The following is an 18,608-nucleotide window of genomic DNA, read 5'->3' on the forward strand; positions in this document are numbered from 1 at the left end:
TTTAGAAATAAGGAATAGAATAAAGTGAAATAAGAATGGGGACCCAATAGATGACAATGTAAAAAAAAAACAACAACCACAAAACATATTCAATTAACTTTGCTGATTTTACAGTATCAATTTTCACACAAAAACTTTGGTCAATTTGAAAGTTAACTCTGTCTTTTGACGTTTCAGAATAAACAATTGACAACATCTGTGAGTGGCAGAACAAAATGAAAAAACAAAGATTATTAGTGCAGAATTGACTTTTTAGCTTCAGCTGTTGCCTTGTCAATGCTGTGGCAAGCTTTTTCCCACGGTAAGACCACCAGGTAATTAATACTGAAAATATGATCCTAATAGAGCAAGGTTTTCAAGTTTAGAATTACTTGAATTCTATTACATTTACTAAAGGGTATTCTAAAACTATAGAATTACTCCTGTGGAACAAGAGAAGTTTTATCATCCATATCATCAATTATTCAGCCTCTAAGAATTCTTAATCTGTGTTATTGTACTTGGCCAGTATTACAAAAAAATTGATCTTTCCTTCTTCCATACAGAACAAAATTTAAATTTGCAACTTTCAAAAAACATTGAATGTTACAAGGAGAGAAAATGCTAAATATTTTTAAATGATAAAGGGGGTAGTCTCTTACAGTTTTTTAAACTATATGAAATGTTTATTACCTTTATTTTTATTTTATTTAAAAATTTTAAGAAATACATATTATTTTATTCATCTTTAAAACACATAGACACACATGGAACTGTGTTAAAGAGAAAAAAAAAAGGTAAACAATGAAAAGTAAGTTTCCCTCACAACATTCCTACTTAGTCAATTACAGTTATCAACATCATCTGTCTCAAAAGATAATCTATGCATATATGTCCATAGGAGAAAATGCCTGTGATAGACTTTGTTTTCTTCTGCATAACAGACTATAGGAATCAACATTATTTTTCAAGATGGTGGTTAATAAGTAGATAGAGGATACATAGATAATTAGATAGATAATAGACTTCAGTGTAGACATTCATGATGGAAACACAGTTATTGTCTCAACTACACACCATCATCATTGTAGGTCTTGTATGTTAGAAATTATTGTAATATTAATCTTCCAGTTAACTAATACTTTCATTGGGCATAGAATTTCAGGTGAAAATACATTTTCCCATTATTTTTGAAAGTCTTGTTCCATTGTTACAGTTAGAAAATCCAAAATGCTTCTGATTCTAAAGTGATGCATGTAATTGCTTATTTGTGTTGTTCTCTGCTCTTCTCTTTGTCCACAGGTGTTGTGAAATTTCACAGTATTTTTCTTGGAATGGGTTTATTTTTGTCCCTTTGGCTGAGCAATCTCCTGCAATCTGACACTTATCCTGCAGACCTGGAAATTTTCCTTATACTATTTCACAATGATTTTGCCCCTTCCATTTTCACTGTTCTTTCATCCTAAAACTCCTATTATTTAATATCGGTATTCTGGGGCTGAACCTTTCATTTTCATATCTTTAATTCGCTCTCATTTCTAATTCTTTGATTTTTGCCCTACTTTCTGAGAATTCATCATTAAATTTCAATTCTCCTACTAATTTTTTTATTCACACTATTATGTTTTCATTTCTAAGAATTTAATGGTATCCTGTTATTTTTCCATTAACCAAATAACACCTTTTATCTCTTGGAAAATACTGTTCTATTTAAAAAAAATTCTGTTCTCTCTGTACTTTCTGTTTCTTTCTATTCTATAATACTTATTAGATACCATCTACTCTTGCTGCAGGACCTAGGCACCTGCATTTTCTAAATGAATTATTTGTACTCATGGCAGTTAAGGGAGAGAGCTTTATGTAATAAATCCAGAGCCTTCAACCCAGAACAGGCCTACAGACACATGCTGTTCTTTAGTCCAAATTGTGTTTCCAAAATAATACTAAAAGAATTTGGGTATTTAAAGATTTAATATTTGAAGATTCTGCATTTTTAAAAAAATGAATTTCAAGATTATTTTTAAAAATTACCAAAACTGGCAAATCTGAGTCCACACTTTTACATAAGCTTATCAATTGGAAGGTGCTAGCAACAGCTGTTATTTAGACAGTTTGCTCTCCTATACCCTGCCAATGTCTCCTCAGTGTAGGGTCAAAGGGAAAGAAAAATATTTCTTATATTGTCATTCAAAGCAGGAAAAAACAGACGCAATTGTGCACGCACGCGCACACACACCTTGTGGGCTGCCTCCTTGCAGTGTCCCAGGAATTGGATTTTACAAGACCGTGGCAAAGCATTCCTGGCAGTGCCTACCGGATATCCTGCCACAGATGCTATGAAGCCTCTACCTGGACACTGCCAGTGTCCCTGAGTATTAAGCCCCCAGTTACCTCTATTAGGAGGCAAGTGTTGGCCTCAGAGTCAGTCTTGGGCTCTACTGTAGTCGCTGCCATCTTCCCAACTGTGTGGCTTTGTAGATGTCAATTCTCTTCTTTTTTTTTTTTTTTAAGGTTATACATTTTTTTAAAAAATATATTTTATTGATTCTTTACAGAGAGGAAGGGAGAGAGACAGAGAGTTAGAAACATCGATGAGAGAGAAACATCGATCAGCCGCCTCCTGCACATCTCCTACTGGGGATGTGCCCGCAACCCAGGTACATGCCCCTGACCGGAATCGAACCCGGGACCCTTCAGTTCGCAGGCCAACGCTCTATCCACTGGGCCAAACCGGTCTTGGCGTCAATTCTCTTCTTTTGTCCTCGAGTTAAAAGGTGGAAAAAAGAACAGCTATAGCATTAGGGCAGCTGTGAGGCACAGTATACCATGAAGTGCCAGATTCTAGGCGCTAGACCTTCAAGGTTCACATGGTCAAGAGACCAAAGAAAACAGGATGGATTGGGCATCTAAGACTCTCCTGTGTGAGGACCATCCTCCAACTGATAGCTGGTTTTTATTCTAGTTCCTTAACCAGTTACTTGAAGCAATTGCAACATATCTAGCCATATCATTTGCAAGCCATTTCCTAGCCATTACGGGTCAAACTGTTCACCAGAATTCAGACCAATGGACTAGTGGGTTAGTGCCAATTTTCATGCAGAAAATAAATGCATCAGGGCCCATCAGCTGTGCCCTTAGAGCACTCTGCCACATACTAGGCAGGCAGTCACTCAGCTTTGTGAGTCTACTTTCTCATCTGTAAAATGAAGGAAGAAACTGACCTTACCTAGCTATTTTCACCTTGCATTTATTTACAAATTATCTGTTTTCTAATTCATCCATTTCTTCTTAAATAGTAATTTCTCCATCCAGATTGGTTTATTATAGTATTTATAACTCATAAATTGAACATTAATTTAGTCTTCATTATTGTTTAGCTCCTAAAACTATGGTTTTGCTCCAAGTATAGCTTTGGCTGTATCTTGTATGTTTTGATAAGTTGAGTTCTTGCTGTTATGATATTCTAAAAAGCTTGTTACTGCAGACATTAGTTACTGTGTAACACAAAAAGTATTTAGAATTGGGTTTTCTCTTGTTCTTCAGAAGGGAATTTTTAAAATTTATTATTTTTTTGTTTGTTTTAATAAAAAGTAGGCTTTTTTTTAAACAATAACACTGTATTTTTCTGGTAGTCATTTTCACTTAAAAATTGTGACACAAAACAGAATTTCATTAACAATGATATACAGGAAAGTAAACCTTCTGTTCTTTGGTCTTGTCTGAATGTTGTTAAGATAAAGAAGTTTCTTTGAAGTGACCACACTGGCTAAATACGTGACGTTCAAATGAATTAGGTAAAGTGCTAGAAGATCACTTATGGTCCAGCTAACCAGTTCCTCTTTCCCATTTGTAAGGTATTTATGTGTCATGTGATTCATTTCCTAACTGAAACAAAATACTATATAGATAATCAATCCCTTCAATTAATAACTTTCAAATTTTCCACAGGGTCCCTAAAACTGTATAAAATTCTAACATTAAAATAAAAGCCTTACTTTGAACACCCTCTACATTTCCCCCAGCTACTACAATCCTTTCACAACTTTAAAATCTATAAAACCTAAGCCTAGATTACAAACATTTCCATCCCAAGAAGCTTGAAGCCAATGACCTTACAACATTAATTTATTTCTTCATCTATCTCACACACATTGAACTTAAAAAATAGATTTAATGTCATATCAACATGCTACAATGTTTTGTCAATACACTGCATCTCTAAGGAAAATCACTGAGTTGAGCTTTTCTTGCTGTCCAATTACAGTCACTTATAAATTTAAAGTATAATGATAAAGCCTAAAATCCATTTTTTATAAATTTCTATAATGCTTAGTAAGATTACAAAAGTATCTCTACCAAGCAGATCAAAATTTCCAAATGCTAAAATAATCTTCACAGAATCCACTGAACACTGTTTAGCTCCCTCTGAAGTGCCACTAACTCCAGAGTAAACTCAGTTCAGGCTGGTTTTGTACTTATAAAAATGTTAATAACATCTATCAAAACATTTTTAAATTCTATGTCAAAGTTTCAAATTTTTCCAGTTTAGGGAAAACCTAGGAGTTTATCAATATTAGATCACTGAGCCCTAGCCGGTTTGGCTCAGTGGACAGAGTATCCAGGTTGTGGACTTGATCCCCAGTAGGGGGCATGCAAGAGATAGCAGGTCACTGATTCTCTCTCATCACTGATGTTTCTATCTCTCCCTTCCTCTCTGAAGTCAATAAAAATATATTTAAAAAATAAAAATTAAAAAATAATAGATCACTGAGATGGATCTGAGCTGTAAATAACATTTTGCAAGATGTGATTTTTTAATTTTAAATAAGGTTTATTAGGTTTACTTTAACTCCTCATTACAGAGAAGCTAATGCCTAATAATATATTGATGTTACTCTTTCTTGCTTTCATGAACATGCTTTATAACTGTATCTGTGCTTTTCTCAAAGCATTCATTCTAACTCACATAATTTTTTTTCTTACCTTTAATTTCCACTCTTTTGGACCTTTCATGGTCATAATCTACCACCTACACATATTCCAAAATTAAATGTTTCTCTTTCTTTCTTCCTCTTAAATGATACAGGGTTTGTTTTTGTTGTTTTAAATGCAGCCAAACTGTTTCAGTACTACACTAGAGACTGGGGAGATAACAGGGTTAGATTTGATTGAAAATTTCCTATGGCTGTTTGTAATGAAAAGTATAAATTCCTTGGAATCCTCAGTATGTAACAAGTATGAACTAGTCCACAACACCCATAGTGCAAATATGTCACCATGTTATTACTTCTCCAAATTAAGTTAAATTAAATCCTATTCAAGACTCCAAGCATCATGCTGAAAGGAAATCCAGTTTTACCTATTGGAGGGCCCCTATTTTTATGCTCCCAGAATACCAGTGGCTATGCATTCCGAAAAGTCTGGTGTCTCTCAGACTACAGTGTTCCAGGTGCCACTGAGCCTCAGGACCTGGTGCCTTGTCTGAACCTAGTCCTCCTCCATCTGCCAGGCCTGCTGCTTCAGGCCGTGGCCTTCAGGCCACACCGGTCCCCCCTCCTGGCATAAGTCAACACTATCTTTCAGAGGAGGGCCACGCTCCTGCCTATCCCACTTCTTTAACGCTATCTTCGGGCCAGAGTCCCTAACCAGCTCTCTCCAGCTTCAGAGTTTACTGCCAAGTCCTTTCAAGAGCTTAGTCTTTTCGTTCATGCACACAAGTTTGGAAGAGCTTAAAGGAAACCTATGTGTGGCATGTAGACCCTATTGATGTGCTTGGCTCTAATATCCATTCATCATCTGACAACATTCAAAAAATAATCAGTCTCTACTATGTTCCAGGCATTGTCTAAGTTCTGGGCATGCAGCAGCAAACATGCCAAAACCAAGACATTAAAATAGAATTTCATTTTGAAATTCTTTTTTCTAGGTAAAGAAAAGGTAAACCCTCTTTAGATCAGTTGTTTACCCTCCACACTGATAGGTAAACAGTTACTGAAAATGAATTGTACATCTTAATACACTTGAAATTAGAGTAATACACATTCTTCTTTGTTTTCATGACTGCATCAATAATACCTTTTTTTATATTTTAAACACTTAGGGGATTTCATTTTCATTCCCTCAACATTCTCTTTCTCCATTTCCACACACTGTCTCCAAATATGGAACACCCACTCTAAGAATAAGCCAACACCTATTCTTCTGACCCCATTCGTTCATGTTTCTTTATTTACTCCTATTAATCTATCTATCTCTTATCTTCCTGCCCTCCCTTCATTCCTCTCTCCATCTCCCTTGCACCCAAATGCAGTCTTCTTACCTACAAACAATTACCCATCCTCAGCCCTGCTGCTGCTTTAAGCTTCCACCTCAAATTTAAACTTTCCCTTGGAGCAATCTAAGGTTTTTCTAGTCCCTATAAAAAATTCCCAATTCCAACTCTTAAATTTTCACATAAGCTCCAACTAATATTCCTCAAAGTGTGTTCTGTGCAATGCTATGCCCACATTTTGACCAGACTAAAGAATTCTATTGTGAATTATGTTTAGAAAATGTTTGCATGGACACTATATTTTCTTAAATATTCAAAATACTTTAGCATATAACAAGCACTAAGAAAGCCTAAACACAGACTTAACCTTATTTAAGTCATTATTTCCCAAACCTATTTGGGAACAATTTTCCCCTGTTGATTCCTAATTATATCCTGCATAACTCATATTATCAGTCAACTAGTTAGACATTTCCACCTAGCTACCCCACAGTCTCTAGCAAACTATTTTGACTACAGGAGGCAATAATCCTTCTTAAGTAAAGCCCTAACCCTCATGTTGAACCAGAGACACTTTCAACTGTCTGCTGGGTTTCTCCATACAGATGTCCTACCAGTGCTTCCAATATGTCTCAAACCAAAATTAAGTGCTACACCTCCCAACATCCCCTTTTCCTCTGTCCCCTGACTCTGTGTCCACATAGCAGAGATGATTTAGCACCTCTCTCTTATAAATCATTTACAGTGTTATTCCTTGAGTTATAACTACATTCATCACCAACTACACTTTGGTCTCCTGAAAACTGGGCACAATGCTTCATCTTGGCATCCTCCTCTGTATGATTCTTACTCTAAATAATTGATCAACTCTTTTTTATTATTATTTTAAAGAAGGAACTGTGTTACACAAACTTATAAACACTTGTTTTGAAGTCACAATGCCTAGGTTAAATCCAAGCTCAGTCTTACCTTCTTCTATGTTAGCTTGGTAAGTGGCTTAGTGTCTCCAAAACTCGGTTATTTCTCTAAATCTCTGTTTTCTCATGAAAATATGGAATTAAGTCATCCACCTCAAAAGGTAGTCATGAGGATTAGATGAAATAATATACGTAACATTCTTAGTACATTGCCTAACTTATAGTAATCAAACAAGAGCTGCATTATTATTAACTCACCAAATTCATATTAACAAAACCAAAGCTTCCACAAAGACATATCAAGAAGTAGGACTCGAAATTTGGGGAAGATGGCAGTGTAGGTAAACACCTGTACTCACCACCTCCCACAGCCACATCAAAATTACAACTAAAATACAGAACACTCATCATCCAGAACCAATGGAAAGCTGGCTGAATGGAAGTCCTACAACTAGAGTAGTAAAGAAGAAAGCACACAGAGACTGGTAGGAAGTGCGGAGGCAAAAAATGAGCTGTTCCGGCATCCACATGGACGGCTTTTTTAATTGGGAGGAAGATCATCTCTGTGGAGGCCGCCAGGAGGAGAGAGGATTCCCAACCCAAGGTCCCAGAGCTGGGAAAAGAAGTCCCTATGAGCAGTAAGAACTACAGGCTATAAAAATCAGTGTGGATTGGGGCTCAGTGACACAGAGGCTGCTGGAGAAGCAGTTGTTCTTTTAAAAGGCTGGCACCATGAACTGAACTTACAAGGTCCCGCTTCCTCTGAGCTCCAGAACCAGCGTGAGGATCTGGGAAAAACAGACACATATGAGGAGGAATTGGATTATCTGGCATCAGGGCAGGAACTCGGGGGCGGCTTTCTCCCAGATGGAAGTGCTTGTAGGGATCATTGTTCCTACGCTGGGACCTCCCTGGTTACAGGGATGGCTGGCAGCCATTTCTGTTTGCTCCACCCTGGTGATTCCCTAAGACCTCGCCTCATCCAATTTACAACCCACCCAAGCTGTGTGCAGTGGCTTTTGAATATTAATGGCCTGTCCTTGCTCAGGCTAAAATCTCTCAAACAAGCTGCAGCTGGGTCAGAGTGCCCCAAACCTATCAATAAAAGGCCAAAGACCTGGCACCAGCACCAGCCTGCCTTCCTTCACAGCTGGGCCTTCTCTGGGCACTTCCAAACCCAATACAAAGAGGAGGAATCTGCAGATCTCTCTGTAGCTCCTACTGGGTGGCCCCAGGCAGTGGCTGACTCTGCACCTCCCCAGAGACCAAGTGTATCCAGTGGTCAGTGTCAGACCAGACCAGATTACAACTCTACTCATCCATAAGCAACTCACTCAAGGGCAGACTCAATGAGAACCAAAGCCCCACTGAAGCAAGTCCTGCTCCATAGGGGTGTCTCCTGCATAGCAGCTCTACCACTGTAGTTGCAGCTGGTCCTCACAGGTAATTGGCCTGTAGGTCAATTCCTCCCAGTGACACCAACAGCAATCAAGTCTAATACAACAAGACTGTGCTCACAGCCCACAAAGGGTTGCACCTAGAGCTCCCAGCTCAGGTGACTGGGGAGGCTGAGCCACTGGGCCCTATGGAACACCTACTACACAAGGCCATTCTAACAACTCAAGACGAAATAGCAGCTCTACCCAATACATAGAAACAAACACAAGGAAGCAGCCAAAATGCAAAGACAAAGAAACATGTCACAAATGAAAGAAAGCAAACTACTGGGTATAGAGTTCAAAACGCAGTTATAAGTTTACTCAAGAATCTTCTAGAAACCTGAACTCTAGAGAGGGAAATATGTAAAATGAACCAGAACATCTTGTACCAGCAAAGAAGCTACCAAAGATTAATGGAGTAATGTCAATGGGATACAAGAAAATGAAAGTGTTCCTACTGGCCAAAGACTAAAATCTTTGTGCATCTAAGAGAGTAATGACTACAACTATTTGTAACATACTGAATATACAAATCCTGGTGTTCATAAGAATAGATAGATAGATAGATAGATAGATAGATAGATAGATAAAGCTCACTGGTCTCCACTGAAAGTAACTAGGGCATCAACTCCTTACTCTGAAATTAACATTTAACTTGGAGGAATTAAATATTTATCCTGTTTATCCTGGATAAACACCTTTTCCAGGTAACCCAATTGCCTAGTTGTTAAAGGAAAAGTTCTTTCTTAAAAAATTCTAGCTAATGTGGCAAGAATGACAGAGTTAGAAAAGTACCTGTTTTTAACTCCTAATAAAATAATTTTAAAATGATCATTCAGAGCTGAAAGAATTAGATAAAAATCAACTCAAAATGGGTTACAGTAAACTCTCTGACATTTTGGTTAGAAATATTTTTTTCTGATATATTGCCTCAGGCAAGGGAAACAAAAGAAAACTAAACAAATGAGACTAAATCAAACTAAAAAATGTAAAGGCAACCTACTGAATTGGAGAAGATATCTGCCAATGATACATCCAATAGGGGTTAATATCCAAAGTTTATAAAGAGCTCATACAACTCAACACCAAAAACCAAACACTCCAATTAAAAAATTGGCAAAGGACCTGGATACTTGTCCAAAGAGAACATGCAGATGGCTAATAGACATATTAAAAGATGCTAAATATCACTAACCATCAGAGAAATGAAAATTAAAACCACAAAAAGATATCACCTCACACCTATCAGAATGGCTACCATCAATAAATCAACAAACAAGTGTTGATGAGGATATAGAGAAAAGGGAGCCCTCATGCACTGTTGGTGGAAATGCAGATTGATGCAGCACTATGGCAAACAATATGGAGATCCCTCACATAATTAAAAATGAAATTTCCTTGTGGTCCAGTGATTCCACTTCTGGGTATATATCCGAAGACACTCAACACACTAATTCAAAAGGCTATATCCACCCCTAGTCAGTGCAGCATTGTTTGCAATAGCCAAGATATGGAAACAATCCAAGAACCCATCAATAGACCAGTGGATAAAAAATTTGTACATATATACAATGGACTATTACTCAGCCATAAAAAGAATGAAATAATAGCATTTGCCATAACATGGATAAACTTACAGAGTATTATGCTAAGTGAAATAAGTCAGACAGAGAAAGACAAATACTGTCAATTTATTTTATGAAGTACAACAGATCCTTTCAGAAAATTAGTCAAGGTTTGAAATATACAAAAACATAAAGGCAATCACCTGCACAACTGAATTAGTGATATCTGACAAACTATACATTATTGAACTGGATTTGTCTTTACTTAAAGCCCAATTCTCAATCAAGTGATTTACTAAATTTCTCTCTAACAAAATAACATTTTGTTAAAGCTTCCACAATTTGTCTTAGAATAAAAAATAAATCTTCTCATTTTGATAGCTCAACCAGTCATCATTTAGATGACTCCTTATGGAAAAGGCAGAAATCATCAGAAGACTTGAATTCAGTGTATCTCAGACAACATCCAATCACATTTCTGATTTTAGCATATCCTAGATAGGTCAATCATTATACCCGCCACTACCATCCTTCCCTTTTTAGGAAAACCTATAACCCAGGGTGAAGGAGGAGTCATTGATTGCAAATTGTTCCTTTGTTTTCTCACAATGTGGGTGCTTTAAATGTCTTAGTTAATTGGTAAAGATCTGTGCAAAGAAAGTTGGAAGTAATAAATCTGCAAGCCATACCTGAAGCATTTGCCCCATAATATGGCCCTGGGCCTAACAGAATGTATATAAGAAACAGGATACGGGCCCTAACTGGTTTGGCTCTGCGGATAGAGCGTCTGTCCATGGACTCAAGGGTCCCAGGTTCGATTCCGGTCAAGGGCATGTACCTTGGTTGCGGGCACATACCCAGTAGCAGGTGTTCAGGAGGCAGCTGATCGATGTTTCTCTCTCATTGATGTTTCTAACTCTCTATCCCTCTCCCTTCCTTTCTGTAAAAAATCAATAAAATATATTTTTTTTAAAAAAGGAAACGGGATACATTTCTTCTAAATGCATCCGGGCTCTTTTATCCACCCTCCCTATTGCCCTGCAATATGTAACCAAGAGAACTGAAAAATATGATTACACAAAAACTTGCATACAAATGTCCATAACAGTCCAAAAGTAGAAACAGTCCAAATGCCCATCAACTAATGAATGGATAAACAAAATATTCATACAATATTATTCAGCTATAAAAAAATAAAGTAGTGAAACATGCTACAACATGATGAACCTTGAAAACATGATATATGAAAGAAGGCAGATGCAAAAGGCCATGTATTTATATGATTCCATTTATATGAAATGTCCAGAACATGCGCATCTGTAGAGACAAAAGTAGATTTGTTGCCATGGACATGGGGGTGGGGAGAGGGTGGGGAGTGAAGCAGATTGGTAAGTGATTTCTTTTTTTATACATAAAATTTATATATATATATATATATATATATGTACATATATATATATATACACACATATATATGTATATATATATATGATTTCTTTTTGCAGTGATGAAAATATTCTGGAATAGACAGTGGTGACAGTTGCACAACTTTGTAAATATCCTATCTAATAAAAGAGAAACATGGTAATTGGCGTACGACCGCTACCCTTCCCATTGGCTAATCAGCGAGATATGCAAATTAACTGCCAGCCAAGATGGCGGCCGGCAGCCAGGCAGCTTGAAACTAACATGAGGCTTACTTGCTTCAGTGACGGAGGACTCCAACGTTCCCCGCCTGCCTTGCCGGCCTCTGAGCTTGCAGTTTAAGAAACATTGTATCGAATATAGAAGCTAAATAAAACCCCAGAAACCTGCTTTCAGCAAGCCGGGATCTTAGAGCTGGAGTTGATACAGAGTTTTGATTATAGAACCTAAACAAACCAGATACCTGCTTTCAGGAGCAGAGGCCTAAGAGCTGGAGCCTCAGAGCTAAAGCTGGCCCAGAATAAAAATAAAAAAAAAAAGGAAAAAAGGAGCAGTTGGGAACTTCAGTCCCAGCCTGAAAACAGCCCTCAGCCCCTCACCCAGACTGGCCAGGCACCCCAGTGGGGACCCCCACCCTGATCCAGGACACCCTTCAGGGCAAACCAGCCGGCCCCCACCCATGCACCAGGCCTCTAATCTATATAGTAAAAGGGTAAGATGCCTCCCAGCACCGGGATCAGCGGAGCTGAGAGGCCTCCTGGCACCGGGATCAGTGTGACAGGGGGCAGCGCCCAAACCCCCTGATCACCCTGCAGCTGTGTGTGTGACAGGGGGCGGGGCCACAACCTCTCTATGGGCCCTGCTCTGTTCCTGACAGGGGTAGGTGCCCCAACCCCCTGATCAGCCCTGCGGCTCTGTGTGTGACAGGGTGCGGCGCCCCAAACACCCCCTACCCCACAGGCCCTGCTCTGTGACGGGGTAGAGCCATAACCTCCCCACCGGCCCTGCCCTGGGTATGACAGTGGCGGCGCGCCCAACCCCCTGATCCGCCCTGCTCTGTGTGTGACAGGGGGCGGTGCCCCAACTCCCCTATCGGCCCTACTCTGTGAGTAACAGGGGGGAGCTCCTCAACCAGCAGATGGGCCCTGCTCTGTGCATGACAGGGGGGAGCTCCCCAACCCCCGATCAACCCTGCTCTGTGCGTGACAGGGTACGGAGCCCCAACCCCCCTGATGGGCCCTGCTCTGTGCGTGACAGGGGCAGCACCCCAACCCCCTGATTGGTCCTGCTCTGTGCGTGACAGGGGGTGGTGCCGCAACCTCCCCATCGACCCTGCCTTGAGTGTGACAGGGACGGTGCCCGAACCCCCAATTAGCCCTACCTTGAGTGTGACTGAGGGTGGCATCGCAACCTCCCAATCCGCCCTGCTCTGTGCATGACAGGGCGACGCCCCAACTCCCCAATCAGCCCTGCTCTGAGCCTGACCAGGGGCTGCACCTAGGGATTAGGCCTTCCCTCTGCCACCAGGGAGCAGGCCTAAGCCAACAGGCCATTATCTCCTGAGGGGTCTCAGACTGCGAGAGGGCACAGGCCGGGCTGAGGGCCCCCCCCCCCCCCCCCGCCGAGTGCACAGATTTTTGTGCACCGGGCCTCTAGTAATAAATACCACTGAAAAATCACTTTAAAAGATTATTCTTCTCTTTGCTAAGTGAATTATGTCTCATTTTCTTTTCTTTTTTTTCTTTTTTTTTTAAATATATTTTACTGATTTTTACAGAGAGGAAGGGAGAGAGATAGAGAGTTAGAAACATCGATGGGAGAGAAACATCGATCAGCCGCCTCCTGCACACCCCCTACTGGGGATGTGCCCGCAACCCAGGTACATGCCCTTGACCGGAATCGAACCTAGGACCCCTCAGTCCGCAGGCTGACGCTCTATCCACTGAGCCAAACCGGTTTCGGCATGTCTCATTTTCTTAAAAAATTAAAACCCATCCTGCACTTCTAGCCCTTTCTTTCAACAGTTCCCATCAAGTTGATTTTATGTATATCTGGGACAACTCATCTGGATCATTCTTACCTCAGCTCCTTTGATCCAAGCTTCTCCCCAGGGCCTTCTCTGTACTTCTTTCTACTTCCTCTCCTCCACCATTTTTAAAGTCCAGATCAAGTCCCACTTTTTCCAAAACACTTTCCATCCTTAGCTGACTAGTCTGCCAGAGGTCAGGTAAGCCTTCTTTGTTTCATTCCTGCTCATCAATGCTGTTGAACTTACGTGAATAATATATAAATGATGCTAATTATAGCTGCAGATAGGGCTTTTTCTCTATATCACAGATTGGAAATATAGAAGAGAATGCAATTCTTTCATATATATAGTCTCAAAATTTTATTGCTCACTTGCAAGGCTTGTTTCTGAAATAGTTCTCTATATTAGGCCTTCTTTCAGTTAAACATTATTTGAAAAGTAAAAAAAATGTATTATTTTACTTCCAAATAAATATATAAATACAACTTTGCAAAAACAGTGTTGCATTAAAAGTTGAGCTAAATTGAATTACTGCCCATGACATGGATTAAAGGATAATATCAGTCTAATTATCCTAACAAAAGGATGATAATAGGCAGTGTTTCCTTCAGAGGAATCTGAATATACTAGTATACATGAAGTATATGAATATTACCTAATTATCAGAATCCATAACTAAAGCTAAAAAGATTTTCTTTTCAATTAACACATAAATGCAAACCCTTGATTATTTCCACAATATGCCTCAGAGCACTTGTTCATTTGTTATAACACTTTAAAAATTTCTTTTCTCTTTTACCCATATTCTCCATGGAATTCTTTCTTGCAGAAAGAAAGCAAAATCAATGTAAAAAATTAAGAGTTGCTTCTTCTTTGTTAATTTTCAGTCATCTTAATTAATTCATATATATATGACTATATATATATATATATATATATATATATATATATATATATATATCTTCTGTTTATTGTGCATTCTGCATGCAGAAATAAACTATTAAGAGTACCACACAATGCTTCATTTTATTTGAAGCTATTCTGTACCCTTCAACCTGCGCCACATTTCAACAATGGCTAGTAATAATTACAATCACCCACTTATTAGCTTGGCATTTCATTTTCCTTCCCCTATTGTACCCTACAGTTGAAGGCAGGGAAAACTCTCTATTGATTAGTTGTTTAAGACCAGCAACAATAACTGTGCTGGAGAGAAGGCTACTTGGAGGGGATTACATAAGAGCCAGAGCTCAACAGACTCAGACAAGAACAGCAAATTATAAATCCAAGTACTTCATTGCAAGTAACCAAATTGGCTAGTTGAAATGCTAATTGCCTTTCAGCAAAACTAAAGACAGACAGGGAACCTTGTGCTTCAAAGAATAAAATGCATTTTTACTCTACTTCTGCACTATTGTCTTGCTGAGAAACATCTGAAATCTATTCACAAAGGTAGCTCCTTCCCTAACCTTTAAAATGTGGGAAATTTATTTAGCCCCTTCCAGCACCTCCAATGTGCGGATGTGCCAAGATGTGAACAGATGGTTGGACTGAAGCCCTGTTAAGCCCCTAATAAAGTAAAGCATGAAAGAATTCTATGCCCAAATACATAGTGCAAATTAAGAAAACGTGCCTAGGGAAAAGGAATTTTGAATAGCAAATTTATAAAATTAAAATAATCAAATAATACATGCATATTTTCAATGTAATTCCATCCAAATGCACATGGAAGAGCTATCATTGTCTCTCTCAAAAAGATCCCCAACCTCCCTTTATACCCAATAATTTTGTATTAGTTCAAAACTCATTTGGTAACAACTATTCCAGCACCCAGTTTCCCCATTTATATGAAAGAGGGTCTATTCTGTGTTATTAGAATCATGAATAAATGAATGAGAAATGCCCTATCGGCATCCTGCTCTCATTCTGAGGTACAGCCAGACTTATGCCTGACTGCACCAGAAAGGGCCCCATGACCACCTGCCCAGAAGCTGGGGGAGGGACCCGGTCTGGTACATTTCAAAGCATATAGGGTGTCACAGTGGAATCAGAAAACACAGTCTTTGTCCTACCACAACCACCAGTGTCCCAGCTCCACCCTTCTCCTCCTCTGCCACACCTCAACCAGGGCAACAGAACACAGGTGCTGTGGCTTCCTCTGTGGCCTCACAGCCTGGCATATTGGGGATCCCCCTATACATGTGAAGATGCTCCCTGACCCCCAATCCTGCCTTGTGAAGGGAAAAAAATAGACATGTATCCATTTCCATGGGGAAATCAACTTTCTACACTACTTCATTCTGTCTGAGATAGAAAGAGTCCAGTTTATTAGGAGTATGTTTATCTTCATTTCTCAATAAATACCTTTATTTATATGAAGTTTGAGCTGCCTGAAAGTGATAGAATACTAAAACTAAATAGAACTTTAAACTGTAAATGGTTTCAATAACTCTCACTCTGATTCAGCAGGAGATAAGGGAAGAAAGACATCTCTCTGGGTGGATGTTTACCAAAACCTAGTGAAGTTCCTGGTGATTTTTCTCTTTTTCTACACTGTTTGAATTTCCTACCGGACTTTATATTCTTTTAACAACCAGAAAAAAGTTATTTCCAAGTCAGAGAGATAGAGATGAATACTCAACTGGGTGTAATACTTAACTGTGTGCTTTTTCCCACAAAATGAGAGAAGTGCCCATCCAAATCTCTCCATGGTAACACACTACATTTTATATTCAAATTAAACACTCATCATCTAAGGAGCTCAATATGCTTTATAAGAACCTGGAAATTGTCTAGATTCATTATTCTACATGAGATAAAAGTGGTGATGACACACTGCTTCCACTGTATAGATTTTGGGCCCAGTGCATAAATAATGACTTATCACAGGTAAGAAGGTGACAAAACCATTTATTCAATATATTAACCACTTTGCTAAACTCTAGAAATATACAATACAGTCACTGTCCTCAAAGATTTTGTATCTTAATCGGGGCAACATTGAAATTTTCAATAACAGTAGGACAGCAATATAAAAAAGGGCAGGAGGCAGTATTTGGTTGAGTGGCAATAAATCAAACATCTAATGACCAAATTAACCTGCTAACATACTTTTCACATATTAGTTTATGGGAAGGTACACATAACTAAAATATAACTAAAATCATAACTGGAAAAATAGAATATGTGACTTTAAGTCTCAAATTTTTAAGGTTTCAGTTTCCCCAGATATAAAACAAAGGGGTAGGTCTAGTTTGCTCAAAGTCTCCTCCAGGGTTTAAGGATTTCGATATTGTGTTCACAGCCTATAATTTCTGAACAGTAAAAGATCGCAGACTTAATCAAAGGCAAAATGTGTTTCTTGGTGGGTCCTTCCAGTTTCTTCACCTACAAATCAGGATAACAGCATTTGATCATTAAATATAAAGTTAGTCTATTCAAAAGGCCCAGGAGAATTCCTGGCATGGAGTAGAGTCCCAGGGGTCCTCAAACTTTTTAAACAGGGGACCAGTTCACTGTCCCTCAGACCGTTGGAGGGCCGGACTATAGTTTAAAAAAAAAACTACGAACAAATTCCTATGCGCACTGCACATATCTTATTTTGAAGTAAAAAAACAAATGTTTTTGGCGGGCCGCATGTGGCCCGCAGGCTGTAGTTTGAGGACGCCTGGAGTAGACAGTCAATAAATGATGCATACTATTATCATTTATCATGGGAATATGGTCAGAAGGGTTTAGTCACAGCTAGTTCTGCTGTGACCACTCTCTTTCTTTGGGTGTAGCTGGGGCAAGGACACTGCCAAGTAGAAAGCGTCTGAAATACTTTTGCTTAACATTAGCCTCTGCCTTTCATGTTATTTGTAATCATTCTTCTTATTACCATAAAAACACTTGAGTTCCAAATATATCTCATGTTATCATTTTCTGACAATGAATACAGTTGGCATTCAATATCTGATCAATATATGTACAGCATAACACTACAATTGTTATGAAAATATGGTAAATGTTGATTGATACATCATTTCTATATCTGATGATATCAAGACTCAGTGTTGTTATATAATTGACCTCCATCCCATTATGGACTTACATTTCAGTCATTTCTTAGCTGGTGTTTACAGGTGGTTTCAGCTTTTAATCGTAACATTCAGTATAGTGTAGATGCTCAGAGCACTGGGAAGTGGGGGGAAGTGGGGGGAGGGACCCATGACCCAGCCCTTACTAACTGGGGAACTTAGGACAAGGAGCTTAAACTTCCCATGCTTCAAAGCCATTATTTGTAAATTGGATAATGCCATTTAATGTATGGTGGTGCTGTTGAGTGTTAAATAAAATGATCTATGTAAAGAGCTTCTCAGAACCGTTACATAGCAGGCATTCAATACAGGATGACTGCAGATGTCATTCATCATGGAAATAAGAACATGGAGACAGGGTTCAGTCATACTTTCTCTTAGTGAATTCATTTTGGTTACTTTTAAAAAGTTATAATCATGAGACATATCATTTCTGGCTGAAATAAGTCTTTTCAATCACCTAGTCTAATCCCTTTACTTTATAAATGAAGAAACTAAGGACCAGAGGATGGGTGTGTGTCCAAAGTCACTGTAAGTTAATGGCAGATGTATACATTTAATATGTTTTATTACAACACAGTTCAGAGTGTATTTGGCACCCCCTGTAGCCTAAGAAATCACCCCAAAATAAATTGCTGGTGTTCACTTGCCTTTTCTTATCTTCTTTTGTTGTTGTTGTTTTGGTTCTATCTGGCTCTTTTGATAAATGACACACAAAGGGAAGGAAAAAACTCTTAAATAATTTAAGATTATAACTTCAGCAAGAATTTCTAAACAGTGCTGTATTAGTTAAGGCACTTTTTTTAGCTTTATCCTAATTGTACTCTTAAAATGAAATCTTAAAATTATTTTCTAAACGACTGTGCAGCTTAAAAATAAATTCATTACACATTTTTTTAAGGTT

Source organism: Myotis daubentonii, chromosome 4 (genome assembly GCF_963259705.1).
Source record: "Myotis daubentonii chromosome 4, mMyoDau2.1, whole genome shotgun sequence".
Lineage (NCBI taxonomy): Eukaryota > Metazoa > Chordata > Mammalia > Chiroptera > Vespertilionidae > Myotis > Myotis daubentonii.